Raw genomic sequence first — 21,612 nt, forward strand, 5'->3', positions numbered from 1 at the left:
GTCCATCTTGGCCTTTCTCACAGTTGCCTTTTCAATGTAACATGTACATTTCATACACAGTTGCTCCTCTGTTCACTATACATTGCAGATAGATATATATTTATATTCGATACAAAAACATATGTTTTTAAGTTAGATATTTTGAGTTGTCAATAGCCGAAAAAGACCGGAAATTCAACTGAGCGCCATAACTCAAAATATGACTGTTAGTACAGTCGCTTTGTTAGGCTACTGTACTTCAAACAACATAGTTACACTCAGCACTGGACATGTTGTTTAGGATTCACACCTTAATGGGATTGATTAGAGACTCCGTTTTGGCAAGTAGATATCTTGGTCATCTCAGGCCATGGGTAAACCATTTCAACAACAGCTTTGAACAATACCATTACAATATAATATTAATACACTTAAGTATATGTAAAGTAATTTGCATTTAACCCAGCATTTCTGTCTAAAATGTAAGTTTTGGTTAACAATAGCACTTACAGTTTGCTTATTTTTTGGATTCAATGCTCATTTTGAGATTGGATTATGTATTAACAGTGCTAACCTTCAGTTTTGTGCATTTAGTTGCCAACTGTAACATAACACAACTGCAACATAACACAAACACAAGGTATGGCAGGTAGTCACATATTAACGTGAACATCCTATGGGCTTACTTGCTTGGAGGTTGGCCTTGTTTAGAGGTTGAGTTACTGAATTGAATGGAAACATGTCATATCCCCCTCAAACATAATTGGGACTGAATGGTTGAATATTTAAAACCAAAAAAGCAATTTAACAGTATGAGTCCTTATTCATGACCAAAAACTATGTTTGAAATGAGAATTTATGGCTTGTCAAAAGCTGCAAATTACAGGAAATTCAAAATGAGCATCACCACCCATAACATCACCTATGCACAAACAAGGTTTTCCAGCACGCAGCTTTAATGTTGCGTTAATGTTACTGTATGTTGGTCTACTGTACTTCAAACAACATGTACTCACCACTGGGCAGGTTTCGTAGGATTCAAAGCTTCTCTCGAACAGCCTAATTCATCCTCTTCAGAGTGATAGTACACACCCATAGAGGACAGACTGCATACAGAAGAATATGCAGGTCAGTGCTTCATTGAACAGGTCTGTTGTGCCCCACCTAAAACTTAAGTCCATCATGGAAACCCATTTGGGGGCTTCTGCCCACCTACTTAAGACAAAAAGCTGTGTGCTGTAAATTTGTAAATTTTGTTAATATTTTGCTATTTTGTACATTTTCTGGCAATACTTACTATTGTTTTTTATGTCCATGCAGCAACCTCACCAAGTCAATTTCCTGTATGTGCAAATATACTTATACCAAATAAAAGAATTCTGATTCTGAAACACGAACGCATGTATATGTTTCTTGGTTTACACACATAGGCCTCATTTATTTGTATATGATACTAGAACGTAAGCCTATTCTAATTGTAACATGACCACACTTATTGTGAAACAGAAGGGAAAACATTGTTATCCTAGTAAAGGCACCCCTTTCATTCATGTCATTATGATTATCTGCAATAGCGTTCACATAACGTAGCTAGCAAGCTATAGCTAGTCCAGGTGAAAGCTAAGCATTTACTAAACCATATAGTTTATTGGTTTGATTCCAGCGAATATCGTAGCCAATCTCTCATCCATCCATCCATCCACGTCTTGAAACTACTACTATTGAGTGGAGGGCAGCACGTTCAAAAGCCGTCACAACATAGCAATGTTGCTGTATCTGCAGCTTAGTTAGACTAGCATTCATCAAAAAAAGTTAGCACTTTGGTCTTCACCATAGATCGTCTAAGGGCATGTGAATGCGATATGTTATACATTTAATAACTGTATTAACTGTAACTGTATTAACTACGAACTTAACTCGGTCTCGATGCAATGCTCTGGGACATAATCGGTTATTATGTAGAAATTGCTGTTGGTCTGACTAGAGAAATGTCATAGGTATGTCATGAGGCACCTGGTAAACGGAAACAGCTGAACTAATTGTTACAATATTCAGTCAGCACCTTATATATATATATATATATATATAAAGGATAACCAACGAAAAGAAAACTAATCAACGACGTGGAGGTGTAAATCGGCCTGAGGCTTGGCGGGAGTAACGTTCACCTTCGGCTGAGTCTCGGACCGTTTTACGCCTCTACGGCGTTGATTATTCCTACATAATTCCCACTATGTCCACTTAGAACACAATCACAATAAATGTCACTCGAACGAAGGTAATGGATTCCAAGATCTGTTGTGTATCTTGTGAAGCCATCAGATACATGGGATGTTTCTCTGTACAGCTGTCCAACGTGGCTGGAAATGGTACATCCTTTGCTGCCCCCTTGTGGTAAAAGGTGGACCCGACAACTTAAAATGGCTTAGGCTACACACCCAAACTGTATATTGTGGCCTGGTGGTTTTTGCTCTGACATGCACTGTCAACTGTGGGACCTTATATAGACAGGTGTGTGCCGTTCCAAATCATGTTCTATCAATTGAATTTACCATAGGTGGACTCCAATCAAGTCATAGAAACATCTCAAGGATGATCAATGGAAACAGGATTCACCGGGGTTCAATTTCGAGTGTCATAGCAAAGGGTCTGAATACTTATGTAAATGTAATACTTCAGTTTTTTATTTTGAATAAATTAGCAAACATTTCTAAAAACCAGTTTTCACTTTGTCATTATGGGGTATTGTGTGTAGATTGATGAGGAAAAAAATGAATTTAATCCATTTTAGAATAAGGCTGCAACATAACAAAACGTGGAAAAAGTTAAGGGGTCCGAATACTTTAGAATGCATGTATGTTTAGAAGAGGAGCGCTTGCGACCATTTCACCGTACTTTCACTCACTCCACTGTATGCCAGTACATATATCAATTAATGACCAAAAACTATGTTTTAAGTGAGAAGTTATGGCTTGTCAAAAGCCGCAAAAGACAGGACATTCAAAAATGAGCACCACCACCCATAACTATGCACTAACAAGGTTTTCTAGCACACAGCTTTGATACCAAGTTATAGTGCTGTATGTTGTACTTCAAAAAACATGTAGGCCTACTCAGCACTGGGCAGGTTGCTTAGGATTCAAAGTTTCTCCCAAACAGCCTAATTCATACTCTCAGAGTATGTGTTCTTCAAGATAGTGATTTATATTTTTGCATGATACAATACAAGTTCCTTTTTATTGCCACACAACCTAAGTTAGTGGAGTTTGTTTTCAGTACAGTATGGTGGGGAACTCTGACATACACTACAATGAACAGAAGACAGACAACACAACACAGTCCAATGCACTGTAAATTGCACTCGGTCCATGGTTTTTACACCGGAAGGTGATCTGCTGCTAAATTACCAAAAATGTGATCCCATCACTATTTAATAAATCTATCAGAAAAGCAAAAACATTTAAGAACTAGGCCTATTCATAAATATGACAGTGGATGACATGTTTGGATATAAAACAAAACTTCAGCGACAATACTGTAGGTGAGAAACATGCAACAATAGGCCCGTGAGATAGACATAATATTACGGATTTACATAATATGATGGTACACAAATTGCATGAGCATTAGCGATAAATCCAGGCAGTCGGACTCGAAGTTTGGACAATATAAATAGTGAAGTGACCCGCTGACCAATCGATCCTATCGTTTCTTTCTTTAAGTGATCGATGAAAACATCGAGGTCAGGCATAGACTTTTACTCGAGTCCAGTCTAGAAAGCGAACTATGGGGAAAAAAATACGAAAAGAAGATGCCATTCAAATTCAGACATAACTAAAAGAGACTAAAAGAGAACAGCTCATGTTGTTTTAAAGTGTAGCTGCTTGTACCACACTAATAGCAACGACTGAGAACCTCAGAGACAGGGATTTGGACTTGAAAGTAGATGATTTTGCTGAACACAAGGCGCTTCAAATGAGTGAATAGTAGGCATCTTTTCGTAGCGGATGGGAGGGGATTGTTGATATAGCCTATCTCATGGTATAATGCAAAGGACGTCTCGCCAGTTATTAACAGTAGTTTAATAGCTGTCATTATTCGAACATGTGGGGCCAATCAAAGACATTTTCACCCGGCCCGTCGTGAGTAGCTTCGCCACTGCGCTATCTTTTGTGTAAATTGATAAATAGCTTTTTCGTGTACTCATCTTCATCCACAGCCGTCTTTATAATTAAATGGAGTTATTTTTTTCTAAGCTGTGAATTCATTAATTTGTGTGACTTGTGAAACGTATGACATTTTATTAGAAATTCAGAGGTTGTCATGGAGATAGCTTGGCGCTGGCACGACAGAAAAAGTGATTGACAAATGTCAACGGTGATGACGTCATCGTAACAATGGGCTTGTATTGATATATAATCGTATCGACAGACGTGAAGCTCATTTCTGCAAGTTGCGGTATGGAACAAGCTTCGAAAGGAAAACAGGTAGGCTACATTTACTAACAAAGCATTTTATGTCATTTTATTTTAGTCATTCGACTCTTGACAATTGTGGTTATGGTGTACTCTGCTTACTGTAACTCTCAACTTTACTGTAACTCTCAAATAAGAAGGGTGTGAAATCAGGCTTACTTAACATGGCACTGCAATACAACTGTTGAATTCACCTAAAAATTGACCAAATGCCCATATGTGCACAAAATGCAGTTTTTACAGTATGTATGCATATAGCTGAGTTGCTTCTTTTTCAGAAGAACGCCTCCTTGGCTCCTGAGACAATGGGGATACCCCCTAAATCAGCCAAGCATCCTCATCCACCAGTGGGAAGGCCTCCTCAGATTTTGAGAAAGACTCCTGAGAATACTCGGAGCAGATTGGCTGCGATGACCAAACTTCCTGTTTTACCTGGGGTTGGCCTCACGTTGACCAGGTTACGCCTGGGTGAAACGGTAGGCCCTGTGACACACTACACCTCATTTCAGATCCGAATATTGCCAATGAAAGTAAAGGTAGACATGTAGGCTCTGTACAGAAACAGCCCCTAGTCCCTATTCCCCAAGACAGTTGTGTATATTTGAAAGGACTGGATAGGTATAAGCAAGGCCCTGTCCAGTAACATAGCCACTACTCTCAAGACATGAGTACATCTGAAATGACTGGGTAGTCATAAACAAGATGGCTAGTAGATTCCACCTATTCTGTCGTAGGACATGTTTTAGTTACTAACATGCGAAAGAGGAAATTACAGTACATGCTTTATCAGATTCAGATTAGCTTCACAATCCTTCTTTAAAAAGACATGATGGTCAGAGCAAAATCCAAGGGCCAAACTCATCATGTTTTACCAGCTTTCCCCTCATCTAGGCCCATCAGAGCAGTTAGAGAATTATAAAGAAAGATTGCATTTTAAAAGTGACCCTCTTACTTACCAAGGGCCAGACTGTGGTGTAGTAAAAGTAAACTACTAATGTCATTCCTCCAGTTGTTCCAGCCAACAACCGATTTCAACCTCAGTGACCCCAACTGTCACATTATGAGGCCCAGTTACAGCAGCTTGCATGACCCAAACCTCAATGATTACTACCATAAGAAGGACATGCATGACAAGTTGAAGAAGCAAAACTTCATCACGGAAGATGACAAAGTAAGTTCATGTGATGCGTATTACTCCTTACCATTGTAAGGTGAAACTGAACTTAATTAATGATGTTTCAGGATACACTTTAATCCATATTTATTTCTCACATAATGTGGTATCTTCCCAAGGTTGTATGCTCGTTGAAGGAGTACAACACCTTCAAACAGTACCTGGATACTGTTAAAACTGACCTTGACAAATCCTTCAGAATAAAGATGGTAATGTTCAGTGTTCTAAAATAAACATTTAGTCGAGATCACACATGAAGTAACTTGATTATAGACATTTGAAATAATCGCTCAAATAATCTCTGTAACATGCCCTTTCCTCATGTTGGTACATCCAGTATCTAAAATATGCAAATACAGTTTTTATTTGATCATATTTCAGAAGGAACACATGATGAATCTAGTGAAGCTGCAAGGGGAAGGCCAGATTGCTGAGAATGTTACTCTGGCTGACATGAGAGAGTTTCTGTTGGAGGAAGGAGCTAAGAAACTGAAGCAACTTCAGTCGACCAGTGATTCCAGGTGGGCAGGATGTACATTTGTGACCACATCCCCATTGTGATGAATGATTAAAACTTGGACTGAATCTGTATAGCCTCTTATGAATGTATTTTGTTCTGTGTTGGAAATGTCCAGTAAACGATTTGTTGAATTCAGTGATAGGGACAGGGGACAGAAAGATGGCCTGCAAACTGCATCATGTGTCACACAGACAGAGGACGTTCTCTGTAAACAGCTGGTAGGGATGTTAAGGAGAGCAAACACTGTTAGAGATTTGAGATTTGATAATGACATGAAAATGACAGTTCCTTGATCTTATGCAATTGCTTTGAAATTACCATGTACTCTAAGAGTAGTATTAAACTCCTGTTCCTATCCAATGCAGTATGAGGAGCGATCTCGGCTCAAACTCATTGAAAAGGATGTACAGCAAGAGGTCAACAAGGCAAGGTACCTGAAGGAGGTCAAATACCAGCAGGACAGCAAGGTAAAATGTTACACTTTTATATTTTACAAAGCTCCCAAAAACGTATTAAAAACTAATAGCACATCCAGCTTCAATAATTCAGAGATGTATGGAATGATAGAACCAACACATCTGTTTTAAGCCATGGAAGCTGTGTACAAATGTCAATGTTTTTACCCTAGAACAATAAACCTTTAGTATTTTTGCACTTCAATGTCACAAGAAGGGTGATAGCTTATGTGGCAGCTAAGTTGACAAGTTCCAATTCAATAACCTTGTTTTTACCTTGGACATAACCAAATAATGTTTCTCCTCACAGAAAAAAAGTATGTACGAACTAAAACAAGCCATTCAGCAGAGAAAAATGCAAGAGATGGTGAATAACATCCATGACTATAAAATAATGACAGAAGCCAGTAGCAATGGCAAAAGGATCATGGAACAACTATATAAAACACCACAACTTGGTAAGATTTCACATTAAGTCATGGGATTTGGGGTTGAAAGTTTCAAGACCATTTAAAATCAACATGTAAAACAAAATCACATCAATTATCTATACTGTGAAAAAGATTGTTTCACTGGCAGGTAAGTCAATTTCACTGACAAAGTATCGTAACTAATACATATATATTCACTGCCTATTGTTTTTGAGGGGCATTTCTGTAATTCTGTAATGTATGGTGGCCACAGTATTGACATGTTCATTGCCAATTAATAAGAGATTGTGAATATATGTCATTTGACATTTTCTGTATTTGTAGGGATGACTCCAATGGATGAGCATTGCCTGCTCCAAAGGAGACGAACCCTGGAACGCCTTGCACCTCTGCCCAGCAACGCCAGAGTGAAGGTGGAGAAGGCGAACAAGACAGAGCAGGTACAGATGAAATAACATTGTTGGTATTTTTGGGGTCAGGGTTATTATATTGATGTTACTCATTATACACTTTCAAGGTCACACTTTGCATTACATTGCCTCTTTAACTGTGTAACAACTTGATAATTACACTAGTGACAACATTGTATTAATAAGCTGTTACCTAGTACCTTTTTTGTTTTAAGGGGTAGAATAGATGTAGCTTTGAAATGAGTAAATAGGATTGGAGAACATGAAAAGAAAATAATAATTATACTTCTACTTACAGTCTAAAATTATTCAAGGCAAGAAAATAAGACAATCAGAGAGGAAGAGTTCTAAAGGACCTGTCGTGAGGCTCCCCAGTTACCCAATACTGGCGAAGACTCTGAAATCAGGCGCCTTCACCAAAGCAACGTCTCAGACGCAGCTAAAATCAGTCGTCAGGCATGCTGTCCTAGACCATCTAGGTACAAAGGGCGTCAGGAGGCGGCTAGCTGAGTCAATCAAGTGTGAGGTGAAACTCAAGACTTCGGCACGAGGGTCGAAACCAGCAGCACAACGGGCTTGCAGTGCCAGAATTGCTTCTGACATGCTGAAGTGTGTTTCTCGGGTTGTCAATCCATTTAAACCCAGCGACGAGCCCGTCTGCAGGATTCTCGGGGGGAATAAAGATAAAAAGCCCAGCGGTCAATCGGATGATCCATCATCCATGGATGAAGAAAAGCTCAACAGCTATGTGACGACGTTGATCGCCGGTATTTTGGAGGAGGTCAAGCAGCAAGTCATCGTAAAGGTTCAACAGGTCTGCCCTAAAGTATTTCAAGTGGCCACTGCAAAGGCAAGCAAAACTGCCCTGGATGTGGTTACCAATATGCTGGAGGATGTGAAGGACCATGTAATGCAGGGCAACATTGGACTAAACACATTTTTGGATGTTGAAGCGGTAAATCCAGAGCCATTTGACAGCCAATCTCCTACGATGTCGGCTTTAGAGGTGGCACATGCTGAGATGGAGGAGGCCGGGCTCCAGTCCGAGCTAGACGATGGACATCCAGGGACCTGGATGTCATCAAAAAACATGGACTACATTGCCACAGGCCTCATGGAAAGTGTGTTTAATAACATACTGGATCAGGACCTCGTACTGCTTCAGGAGCCCGGCACATTGGTCTCACATGAAGTCTCTGTGCCCCCAACAGATGGAGAGATGTCTAACTCTGTGGTTAGTCAAGGTTCTTTGAAACCACCCTCCCCAGTCAATTGTGTGACTTCCCTTAAAGACAAATATGTTTCGATGTCCGCAGGCAATGATCATTTTGCATGCAGCAGAGGCCTCTTCTCTGCACTCCCTAATTTTCCTTTAAAGGGAAAAGTTACTGAACAGATTTCATATTCGAAGGGGTCTGTGTCCATGGAAGAGCAGCTACGCTCCATCTCCCCATCACCCAATGTGACTGAAGCAGAGAGTCAGAGGATATCTGACACAGATGAAGAGGACGGGAAATCCACATCCCCAGTGCCGCTCCAACTGTCGTCCACCATGTCGGTCCTGGATGTTAACCGGCTCCTCACCCCAGGCAGACAGGAGAAGCTGGGGTTGCCATGGCGACCAACGCATCACCTGATAGATAACCCGGGTGTCCCTCCAAAGAAGGTGAAAATTCACACCGTCTACAGAAACCCCCTTTTCTTCCCCAGTGAGGCCGTGCAATCGACCAGTACGTCCTCGTCTGATGGAGAATCCTCTACTCCAGAGAAGGCCCTGAGTCAGGCTGGCTCAGATGAGGAAGGAGTCGATGAGAACATGCTGGCCTGGATGACCTCTGTTCGGGACACCCTCAACGCATTTCCGCCCATTGCACCTACCCCACCCACCTCACACCCTCCTTCACGCCGTGGTTTATCTACCAGAAGAAGAACTGTCTCCAGAACCTCACCTCAGAGAAAGAGTGAGAACTGAGAAGGACTCAGTTGCCTGTATTATTTTGAATTGCATTGAAATAATGTAAAAATATATTCAAAATGAAAGAGAACACCCTGTCCAGTTCTTTTCAGTCTTTCTGATATTTCTCCTTACGATGTCCATCTTGGTCTTTCTCACAGTTGCCTTTCTTCAATGTAACATGTACATTTCATACACAGTTGCTCCTCTGTTCACTATACATTGCAGATAGATAGATATTTGTATTCGATACAAAAACATATGTTTTTAAGTCAGATATTTTGAGTTGTCAATAGCCGAAAAAGACCGGAAATTCAATTGAGCGCCATAACTCAAAATATGACTGTTACTACAGTAGCTTTGTTGGGCTACTGTACTTCAAACAACATAGTTACACTCAGCACTGGACATGTTGTTTAGGATTCACACCTTAATGGGATTAATTAGAGACTCCGTTTTGGCAAGTAGATATCTTGGTCATCTCAGGCCATGAGTAAACCATTTCAACAACAGTTTTGAACAATACCATTACTATATAATGTTAATACACTTCAGTATATGTAAAGTAATTTGCATATAACCCAGCATTTCTGTCTAAAATGTAAGTTTTGGTTAACAATAGCACTTACAGTTTGCTTATTTATTGGATTCAATGCTCATTTTGAGATTGGATTATGTATTAACAGTGCTAACCTTCAGTTTTGTGCATTTAGTTGCCAACTGTAACATAACACAAACACAAGGTATGGCAGGTAGTCACATATTAACGTGAACATCCTATGGGCTTACTTGCTTGGAGGTTGGCCTTGTTTAGAGATTGAGTTACTGAATTGAATGGAAACATGTCATATCCCCCTCAAACATAATTGGGACTGAATGGTTGAATATTTAAAACCAAAAAAGCAATTTAACAGTATGAGTCCTTATTCATGATCAAAAACTATGTTTTAAATGAGAAGTTATGGCTTGTCAAAAGCTGCAAAATACAGGAAATTCAAAATGAGCATCACCACCCATAACGTCACCTATGCACTAACAAGGTTTTCCAGCACGCAGCTTTAATGTTGTGTTAATGTTACTGTATGTTGGTCTACTGTACTTCAAACAACATGTACTCACCACTGGGCAGGATGCTTAGGATTCAAAGCTTCTCTCGAACAGCCTAATTCATCCTCTTCAGAGTGATGGTACACACCCATAGAGCAGCGTTTCCCAACCGCTGTGCCGCGGCACACTAGTGTGCCGTGAGAGATTATCCAATTTCACTTTTCTTTAATTAACATTTATTAATTATTATCTGCAAATAATATGCCATTGTCGAGTGTCTGTGCTGTAATATAGTGACTGGCAGAGTAATGTAATATTCGTCCGGGTGGCAGCAGGTAGCTAATTGCCTCTTTCCTGCATAGAGACAAGAGAATTAGTGACGCATGCGACAGGTCGTGGTTGACAGTGATGCAGAAGTTTTTAAAATGGAAAAATGCAAACTCCGAACTGGGCCCTGGACAAGATTCTGACCCAGGTGAAGCCCCTAGTATGAGTGGTGGTAAAAAGAACACTGGCCTAGGCTACAGATTCCCAACCGTGATATGCTGACTGTGTAACGCATAAAATGGATTCATGTTGGAAATTGCTCATGGTCCCACATTTAAAAGTAAGAAGTTGTAAGGCAGTAGATTTTGACGAAACAATAAATAACACTAACCCTAACCATACATTTTAAAAACTGTTCACTGGTGCAGGTGTACGCAACATACGTAACCTATTAGATATAGGAGCAAAACAATATTTGAAGCATTCAAACGATCTAAATGGCCACTTTATTGTCAATATACATTATTTTACACTTTGCAAAAAAATGACCACGTCATTTTAGAATATTGGCAAAGCGAGAACATTTTTTAGCACTGCGTGGGGATTTGCTGGGCATTGTTGTCGTGACAACAGACGCAACAATGCCCCTACGTTTAATGCGCAATAAAAACATAATGATTCTAAAATAGTATTCAGACAAGACTGCTTTGATTTCACACTCAACTTTTCAACCGATTAATTAGCATGCCTTTATTCACAACAAATTAAAGATGGAGAGAGGAACGATTGTTGATCTGCTTAAATCAAAGGACAACACGATTTTTCACCTAAGACAGACCCTCCAAAATATGTCTACGGGAGACTTTATAGGTAACAATATGCAGATGTGTAGGCTCCAGATGGAGAGAAAGAGCAGAGAGATGACTGCACAGTACCAGGCCGCTCTGAGTGAGAAGGACAAGAAGCTCTACTCTCTCCGGCAGCTCCTAGACAACCACCAGCTAAACGAGCAGAGAACCATCAGAGCCCTGGAGGATAGGTGGAAGAAGGAGAGAGAAGGTCTAGAGACGGGGAGGAGGCATGTTGTCGAGTGGGGACTCTCCACCTTCAAACAAAAAGATGACGTCATTCTTTCTCTTGGCCTCAAAGTGGAGTCCCTTGAGAAGGAGGCCGAAGCTACCAAGGAGAGAGAGAGGAAATGGGTAGAGGAGAGGAGCGAAATGGAGAGCAGGGCGAGAGACGTAGAGGTGAGGGAGATATTCAGGGTCAAAGAGAAAGAGAAGCAAATCAACTATCTCCTTCAGGCTATGGAGAGGTCTAAAAGAAAACAGGACAAAATGGCCAAAGCCCACACAGACCTCCAGAACCTCTGTGCCTCACAGGAGAAGAACTGGAGAGCAGAAAGGGAGGAGATGGAGAGGCAGGCCAGAGAGGCAGAGCAGAGGAAGATGGAGGAGAGAAATGAGATGGCCACCCTCCAACAAACCCTGGAGTCTCTACAAACCCAACTGGAAGACATGTCCAAGGCCCACGTGGACCTCCAGACCCTCTTAGCTGCTCAGCAGGAGGAACGGAGAATGGACAATAATGAGAAGACCAGAGAGATAGATAGTCTCAGCGAGGCCCTCTACTCTTCCCAACTCTACTCTGTTCAAATGGAAAAGTCCGCTAGCTGTCTCCGGGCCCTCTCTGTGAGAGAGAGGAAGGAGATGAGGGAGATGGAGAGGAGGATGAACAAGGCTGTGGAGAAGTGTCTGACCAAGGAGAAAGAAGTGGAGACCTTGGAAAGAGAGAGGGAGGAGCTGCGACAGCTGCAGAAGCTGAAGGACTGCGAGGATGAAAAGGAGAGACAGGAGATGAGAGATCAGCTCGCCATGAAGGCCATAGAGCTGGAGAAAGCTGAGAAAAAGGTACAGTACTGGCACTTCAATGAATCATTGGACTTATCTACATTACTTTAATGAAAACAGGGTCAAAAACAGTTGATCATCATGTTATAAAGCCCGAAGTTGTTGTCATTACGTGGTTTTGTACTTTAATACCATATCTCGTTTCAGATCCATTCAAGGAAAGGATTCATGAAGTTCTTCAAGCGACAGAACAGGGCCGACATCCCGGATGGAAAGAAAGTGAATGGCAGGAATGAGAGAGAGAAGAAAAAGAAGGAGTCCTGTTAAGGATGATTGCTGTCCTTCTTTTTATTTTTGCAAACCCTCCCCACCACCCCCACCCCCCCCCCACACACTTTTCCTACCTTCCCATCAACCCCCCCCCAGTCCCGTCCTCCAGCCCCCCAGCCCTCCAGCTCCCTAGCCTCCTAGCTCCCTAGCCCCTAGCCCCCAGCTCCCCAGCCCCCTAGCCTCCAGCCCCCTAGCCCCCAGCCCCCTAGCTCCCTAGCCTCCAGCCCCCTAGCCCCCAGCCCTCAACTCTCTCTCCCTCCCCCCTCCTCCCTCTCTCCATCCCTAACCCTAACCCTAACCCTAACCCAATTCTCCTTATAGTCTTATTTTGATCCTTATAGCATTTTCTGTCAAATGGACTGAGATAAATAAACCATCTGATTATCTCCTAAACACCATGACTGAAGTACATCATTGACTTTTATTCTTTTTCCATTGTGTTTATCATCCACCCACTCTCATTCAAGTTCACTTTGTTCTAGCTTAGACTTCCACAGTCTCAATGTCTAGCTCTCATTTAGCCAGTCTGAGTAATGTGCGTGTGTGCATGCATGTGTGTGTGTGTGTGTGTGTGTGTGTGTGTGTGTGTGTGCGTGTGTGTGTGTGTGTGTGTGTGTGTGTTTGTTTGTGTATGTGTGTTTGCATATAGGTAGACGTGTGTGTTTGTGTTTGTGTGTGTGTGTGTGTGTGTGTGTGTGTGTGTGTGTGTGTCTGTCGCTCTCCTTATGTTATGCCAACACACTTAAATATGACTAATACTGTAGGACGACACACAAGCTGCTGTTGTTATAGTTTATAACTTATTTATAACTCATTTTGACATTTTACATTTACACTTTAGCCATTCAACGCTCTTTTCTAGAGCCACGTATGCACAATAGGTGCAGTTGTCTAAAGTCAGTGAAACAATATATCACAATCATTGCAAGTAGGCTAATCATTGTGCACAAGTGCAGGTATTTATTAAGTGCAGGTCCCTCACAAGTAGGAAATGTTGGGAAGTGCAATGGTGGTTATTAGAACAGTGCCTCTACTCCCACTCTAGCAATCTGAATTCATCTACAGTAGGTGTAGTTGCGCAGATGTCTCACACGCGAAGCGTATGAAGAAACGCATGCCCTAATATCGGGACAGATTCGTAATTATTTGAGTTGAGTAGATTCTGCGATTACAACAGATTAATAATGAGTTATTTGATTAGGATAGCAGTCTGTTGTATTGTAGCATACAAGTACCGTACGTGTACTGTGCGTAGTCCTACTTTGAAGTCCCCGAACTCCGTGCGTGAAAATATATCCAAATTACCAGTAGCCTAGAGGACAGACTGCATACAGAAGAATATGCAGGTCAGTGCTTCATTGAACAGGTCTGTTGTGCCCCACCTAAAACCTGAGTCCATCATGGAAGCCCATTTGGGGGCTTCTGCCCACCTACTTGAGACAAAAAGCTGTGTGCTGTAAATTTGTAAATTCTGTTAATATTTTGCTATTTTGTAAATTTTCTGGCAATACTTGCTATTGTTTTTTATGTCCATGCACCAACCTCACCAAGTCAATTTCCTGTATGTGCAAATATACTTATACCAAATAAAAGAATTCTGATTCTGAAACACTAACGCAGGTATATGTTTGTTGGTTTACACACATAGGCCTCATTTATTTGTATATGATACTAGAACGTAAGCCTATTCTAATTGTAACATGACCACACGTATTGTGAAACAGAAGGGAAAACATTGTTATCCTCGTAAAGGCACCCCTTTCATTCATGTCATGATGATTATCTGCAATAGCGTTCACATAACGTAGCTAGCAAGCTATAGCTAGTCCAGGCGATACAAGGGATATTTCTCTGGACAGCTGTCGAACGTGGCTGGAAATGGTACTTGCTTTGCTGCCCCCTTGTGGTAAAAGGTGGACCCGACAACTTAAAATGGCTTAGGCTTCACCCCCAAACTTTATATTGTGGCCTGGTGGTTTTTGCTCTGACATGCACTGTCAACTGTGGGACCTTATATAGACAGGTGTGTGCCATTCCAAATCATGTTCAATCAATTGAATTTACCACAGGTGGACTCCAATCAAGTCATAGAAACATCTCAAGGATGATCAATGGAAACAGGATCCACCAGGGTTCAATTTCCAGTGTCAGCAAAGGGTCTGAATACTTATGTAAATGTGATACTTCAGTTTGTTATTTTTAATAAATTAGCAAACATTTCTAAAAACCTGTTTTCACTTTGTCATTATGGGGTATTGTGTGTAGATTGATGAGGAAAAAAATGAATTTAATCCATTTTAGAATAAGGCTGCAACATAACAAAACATGGAAAAAGTTATGGGGTCCGAATACTTTCGAATGCATGTATGTTTAGAAGAGGAGCGCTTGCGAGCATTTCACCGTACTTTCACTCACTCCACTGTATCCCAGTACATATAGCAATTAATGACCAAAAACTATGTTTTAAGTGAGAAGTTATGGCTTGTCAAAAGCCGCAAAAGACAGGACATTCAAAAATGAGCACAACCACCCATAACGATGCACTAACAAGGTTTTCTAGCACACAGCTTTGATACCAAGTTATAGTGTTGTATGTTTGTAATAATGTCCGTTGGACACAGAGGCAGACGCAGTATGTCGGTGAGGGATTTTAGAGAATATAGTATACACATTGTGACAAAAAGTGATGACGTCACATAATTTATGAGGCTGTGGCCCCGCCCACAGGATGTAGATCCGTGAGAATGGAAGGTATGGGTTAGGAGGGAGGGGTGGGTAGGGGATGTGGAGGGGGCCCCCCTGGGGGGCCCCCCTGGAGGGCCCTGAACTGCCTGAAGAACCATATGGGGGGTCAGCTAAAGTTTGTCACAGATAAGGGGTGTTGGGAAGGGGGGTTTATTGCCCTATGAGACGTGGGTGAGAGTCTAAGGTGTTCTGGGTATGTCGGAACATGACATTTTTATGAGGATATGGTCACCCTCGGGCGCTGTAGAACCGCGAGAATGGATTGGATGGAATAGGGGTGAGGGGTGGGGGCCCCCATGGGGGGCCCTGAACTGTCTGAAGAACCATAGGGGGTTCAGCTAAAGTTTGTCACTGATAAGGGGTGTTGGGAGGGGTGGTGATGACTTTATGTGGCATACAGGCATCTATGTCAAAATTGCATATGAGGCTTAAAATAAAACTTCAATACAGGGGGTTAAAATGGGCAATTAAAAAATGGTTAGGCTGCTACTCTAGTGCTAGTATTGTGTTCAATAATGAAGGGTTAGGGTTAATAAAAGGGGGGTTTAAAAAAAAAGGTTCATTTTTTAAAAAATGTTTAGTTTCAAACGAGGGGTCTGCCACAGTGGCACGGACGTGACGTTGATAAGATCATGTGTTTCCAGGGTAAAAGGTGTATATATATATATATATATATATATATATATGATCCTGTGTGAGAGCTGTAGTAGTGGTTGTGGCTGTATGACTGTGTCTAAAATGGCTTCTACAAGGAGGATGGGGGAAATGGAAGGGTGTTTAATGATCCATGAGACATGGGTGTGAGGCTAAGGTGTTCTGTTGTTTGTAAAATTAGTTGTAGCATCTTGACATTTTTATGAGGCTGTGGTCACCCCCCGTAGGATGTAGAACCGTGAGAATGGATTGGTTGGATTAGGGGGGAATCACTGGGCCCTGAACTGTCTGAAGACCGACCGACCGAGGTCCTGCTAAAGTTTGCCTCTGATAAGAGCATGTGTTTCCCTGACAAAAAGATGTATATATATGTGACCCTGAGAGCTGGTCACAAAGGCCCAAAGACTTGTGACAGCGGCATCTGATCAATCTCTCTCCACCATGGAGGTGCAATTGTGTGGAAATGGCTGTGTGTTCTACCTCTTGTTACCTGTTCAAGTGTTAGGGTAACATCACACTGCTGGTCATTTCCTCATAATTACACGTGATATATCTATCTGATAGGCATCGCTTGAGTCTTGTATTGAGGTTCAACGTTTTTCAACGTTTGCCATGTGGGACAGTGAACCGGCATTCTGTAATCCTAGTTTTTGTAAGCTATCCTGAAGCATGTTCTAAATGTTTTTTCAAGAAAAAAGTGGCTTGAAAGTCTTGGGATCTTTAGCATTGAGCTGTAAGACCCAAATTGTTAGGAAAGTATTTGTTGGTCGTACAAAGCTTTTGGCTTTTTCCTTTTTTTCTACATGCCAATGGAACAGCATTTTTTATTTTTTTTATTTTTTTTATTTGAGATGGATATGGGAAGTTTAGAAACCAATGATGGATAACAATACAATCTGACTTAAAGAAGCGTATTGCATATCTTTGAATATAGACATGTTGCATATGTAGGTATGTTCGCAAGTAACATGTCAGTAAAGAAAAGGGTAATGAAAGTCATAGCAGCTCACCACCAAAAATCTGAATTTGACTATGGGTATTGTCTCTTATTTTAACCCTTGGCTTGACATTTTAAATGTACAACATGTACCGATATATTCCCATAGACCCATATAGAGTTCATGAAAAGTATCACTAATTTGGTTCGTTATCTCACAATTTGTTATTTAGGTCGATTTTTAGGATAGAACTTGAGTTGCTGGTATTATTGTGGGAACTCAAATCAGTCACTCAGCTTTTTCTATAGGATACCCTCATCAATGCAGAATATGTGCTTGTCCAATGAAATGTGAATGTTCTCGTTTCAGTACGCTGAACGCTTCATCTTTCACTCCACCATTTCCTAAATCATTTTACCTCATATCCTTTGTTCATCCTAAATTTGTTTCTAATACTGCTTATTCATGTTTTAAGTTACCTATTTATGCCAGCACCTTAGATTACCAGACCTGTACAACATTTGATAACAATGTTATTTTTACACTAAAATAAAATGACTTTTGGAGCTATTGCTTGAGGTGAGTCTAGTGTGTTTCAGATGGTTGGACGTTCAGATTGTTCTGTTTTAGAGAGGAGAGGTGATGAGGGCAGGTGGATGTTCATCATGAAGCTTACTTTGTTTAATACCAGGCTAGTTTGTCTGGTGAGACCACACCAACTCATTGCATAGCTTGTTAACCAACTGGTCCCGGATACACGTAATGTACGTGCACTACTAATTCAGAAATTCATTTTTACACCCAATGGTCGAGAGGGATACTAACTAGCCAAATAGCATGCAGTGGGTGATATTACAGAGAATAATGCCTTTAATGTTTTATTACAGAAATAACTGCCAATAGGTTGTCATTGAATCTCCCCCCATAAAATGTTGCTGTTCATTAGTTATGATCTCAGTTTTGAGCTATGGTGAAGCGTAACAGTGCATATGCAAATCATTGTGAAACTGACATTTATTTTGACTTTTGTTGGACATTCAATATGTAGGCTAGGCTATATCTTACTGGTTGTTTGTAGTCTGTCTGTCTATCTCTAGTGTGTGGAAAGTATCCAGCAAATTGGTTCTTCGATGAATATGTGTAGGCCTAGTACTTGTTTCTGTGGTCACCGAAACTACAGCATTTATAGAGAAGTCAAGCTGCAAAAATGCATCATGGAATGTTGCCACTGGCCATGCAGATAGAACTAGTTACATATCAGGATGTAGTTGAATTATCTGTCAACCTGTACATTTTTCATCGTTGGGGGACACAGTTTATCTGAAGCTAATCTATTTCCAGTGAATGGATATGTTCATGGGTGTGTGTGTTGTCATTCCAATGAGGGATAAGTGTTTAATTTGAGAGTGACCTGAACAATAGCAAGCCCAGGATGTAAATAATGAAATCACATTTAAATCATACATGCACCATTTCTAGTCTAGTACTTGCATAAAAACTAGGCTTAAGGGTGCCCTCTGATCAGATCTTGACAGTTTTTAGGGAAAAGGCACATTTAATTGCGAAAGAGTATGGTTATGAGGGGTCTGTTTTGTTTAACTAAATGGCATATCATCATGGATATCATAGACCAATTCAGCTCACCAGTAGGCACATTTCACGTGCCTCTGTTGCTTGAATGCAACAATTGAATTGGATTCAATTGGATTGTCTGTTGATCTTTTTTCATCATGCTTAATCGAGTTGTTGGGAGTGTTTTAGAGATTGTTTAACGTCGTCATTGCTCGGCTTTACCCTTTGTTGGTTTGTATGACTTCTTCAACTGGTCCCTACATGGATGTCTCAGTTCAGTTGTCAATCTCCATTCAAAATGGGCTAAGAATAGTATAGATGGATGCCTTTTCCATATGACCCATATTTCTCTGTGTTGCAGAAGGACATTCAAGCAAACAATGTTAATAACAAAATGAAACGTGAATCTGGGTTTGCACTATTGTAGGCCTATAGCCTACTGCTGACCATCTAAACATCTCCTAAAAGTATAATGTCAGATATATAGGCACAGTAATGCCTCTCTTTGCCTTTCTCCTATCTTCCCCTGAAGAGCTAACCGCCCCCTTATAGTAGAGTATAACTTATTTTCTTAATTCAAAGGTAACAATAGGTAACACTGAATGTACTGAAAGCCAGAGTGTTGATATACTTTAAGAAATGACGTATCCACCTGTAATATGCGTATTATGCATGTTCATTAACTTGAACTTATTGACCCCTCAAATTGGGATAGTAAGAAGTCGAAGTTGTCTTTGTTTTCTGATGTCTGTTCTCTGGCAAAAATTGACCCTAAGAATGAGACTGATGGAACATTAGTCATGTTAGTCGTTGAATAGGCATCTACTAGAAAGATTGAATTTGAGCTGGTGCGAAGATTGGTCCTACTTTGTATTGCCTGTTGAGGTGTTGTAATAGAGGAGCTGTTACCATAGTTGCGGTGTCGTGTGATCTTATTGTATGTTTAATTTTGGCTTCAGCTTTTACTATTCATATTCCCATCAGACGACAGTTTTTTCCTCAAGTAACCAACAGAAACAATTAATGTTTGGCACCTTTTGCGGAATGCCTGAAAATGTTATGGTTATCGTTAAACCCCCTCTACAACCTTTAATACGCGTAATGGCTCCATAACAATGATGCTTCTCGTACCGTTGTCCGTTATGGTTTATGAGTTGACTTCTCTTGTATTTTTGTTTGTTTAGCTTATGTCTAGATGTTGCTCTTTTATTCCCCAAAAATATGTATGATGGCTTCTGCAGGCCCTGCTACAGTATGATGGTCTCATATCTCACTCTGTTTTGAGTAGTCAACATTTTATTTTATTTTATCAGGTCTTTTTTGGTTGCGTTCATTTGGAGAACTATGATCGTCGTCACGCAGAGCTTGGCTCCATCCATCCATCGACTCGCAGCGACTCTATCCTGAGAAAGTACGGTTGCAAAAGAAATCGGAGAACTTTCGTAGAGCTTCCCCAAACCGAACCAATGCCATATAGCTGAATTACATGCAACATGCAAGACACCATAACTAATAATGCAAGGTATTTTGTATCTTTCCGAAAGCATTGAGGGCTTCAGAGTAACTTGGTTTTTTATATACCAACTTGGAAAATTACCTCAGAAAGGTCTCGGGTGCTAGTGTTGTATATCCCTAATTTAGGATGACAAAGATCAATTTTAGTGACCAAATGACCCAAGCCAATACTGTGTACAAACTTTATCATTTTACTTCCTTTAACCTTTAGTTAAGCAAAATTTGTAATTATGGATGAACTTTGAATGTATGTACATTAAAGTTCATGGGACCAAATTTTGTAATTGGGAGTTCAAGTCTCAATGTTGTTATGTACGCATGCAAATCCTCCCTTTTTAAAATGTAGTAATACTGTAACTAAAACAACCAATGAACGCTCAGCAGACACTGAGTTGGGACTCATTTGTGTGGCAATATAAGCTGTAGTCATGACTGGATGATATATTGATGTACCAATGAAATGGATATTTAGATTTGCAATGAATCACTATCAATATTCCTGCAATATGTTTTGGTAGTATAAATAGTGGGCTGCGGATTGAAAGAAAGAGGCATGTTGATGGGATGTTGTATGCAGAGCAATAATGACTAAAGTCTGAGTTGGAGTTATGATTTGCTGAGCAGTGTAGATGGGCCAACGTTAGGTAAGATGCATGGCAGGTATCACTCTGAGCGGTACCCTGGCCTGTGGTCTCCAGCACGTCTTGTGGCAACTTTCATTTAACATTTAAGCATTGGTAGGAGGTCATCTAATTAATTGAATATAGGTTACCTGTAACTTTGCAAACCTATAAGTAGTGTTTTTAGTGGTTCGTAGATGGCTTATAGATGCCACTGAGTGATCATCAAGGATCTAACATCTGCATCTTGAAGTGATGTTATGCAGTGCCGCAATAAAACCAGCGAGGCTTTTCTTGCCCTTTGCCATTTAAAGCTGTTTGTTGCAACCAGAAAACGACAAGAACAGTAGCACGCTATTCATTATCCAAATTTGATACAGTTTTTGATATGACGATAGATGTATTTTTGCATGCTACATTTTACAAAGGGAATACACATTTGAAATTACTTTTCTCAATGTATTTGTGACATGATATACTGATGTAGTGACATATATCGGTTATTCAAGAGATCAATCGATTGAAAGGCACTGTACAGAGAAGGTTGTGGGGAAATTAAATTAAAGTTCTTATGTCATTCTTGATGTCTGAGCTGAAAGCATCCTGCATGTTATTGTTTTATGTGTGCCTTTTCAGAGATTTCCTTTCCACCTCCCATATACTGGGGTTGCCATCC

This window comes from Argentina silus, assembly GCF_951799395.1.
Source record: "Argentina silus genome assembly, chromosome: 10".
Taxonomy (NCBI): Eukaryota; Metazoa; Chordata; class Actinopteri; order Argentiniformes; family Argentinidae; genus Argentina; species Argentina silus.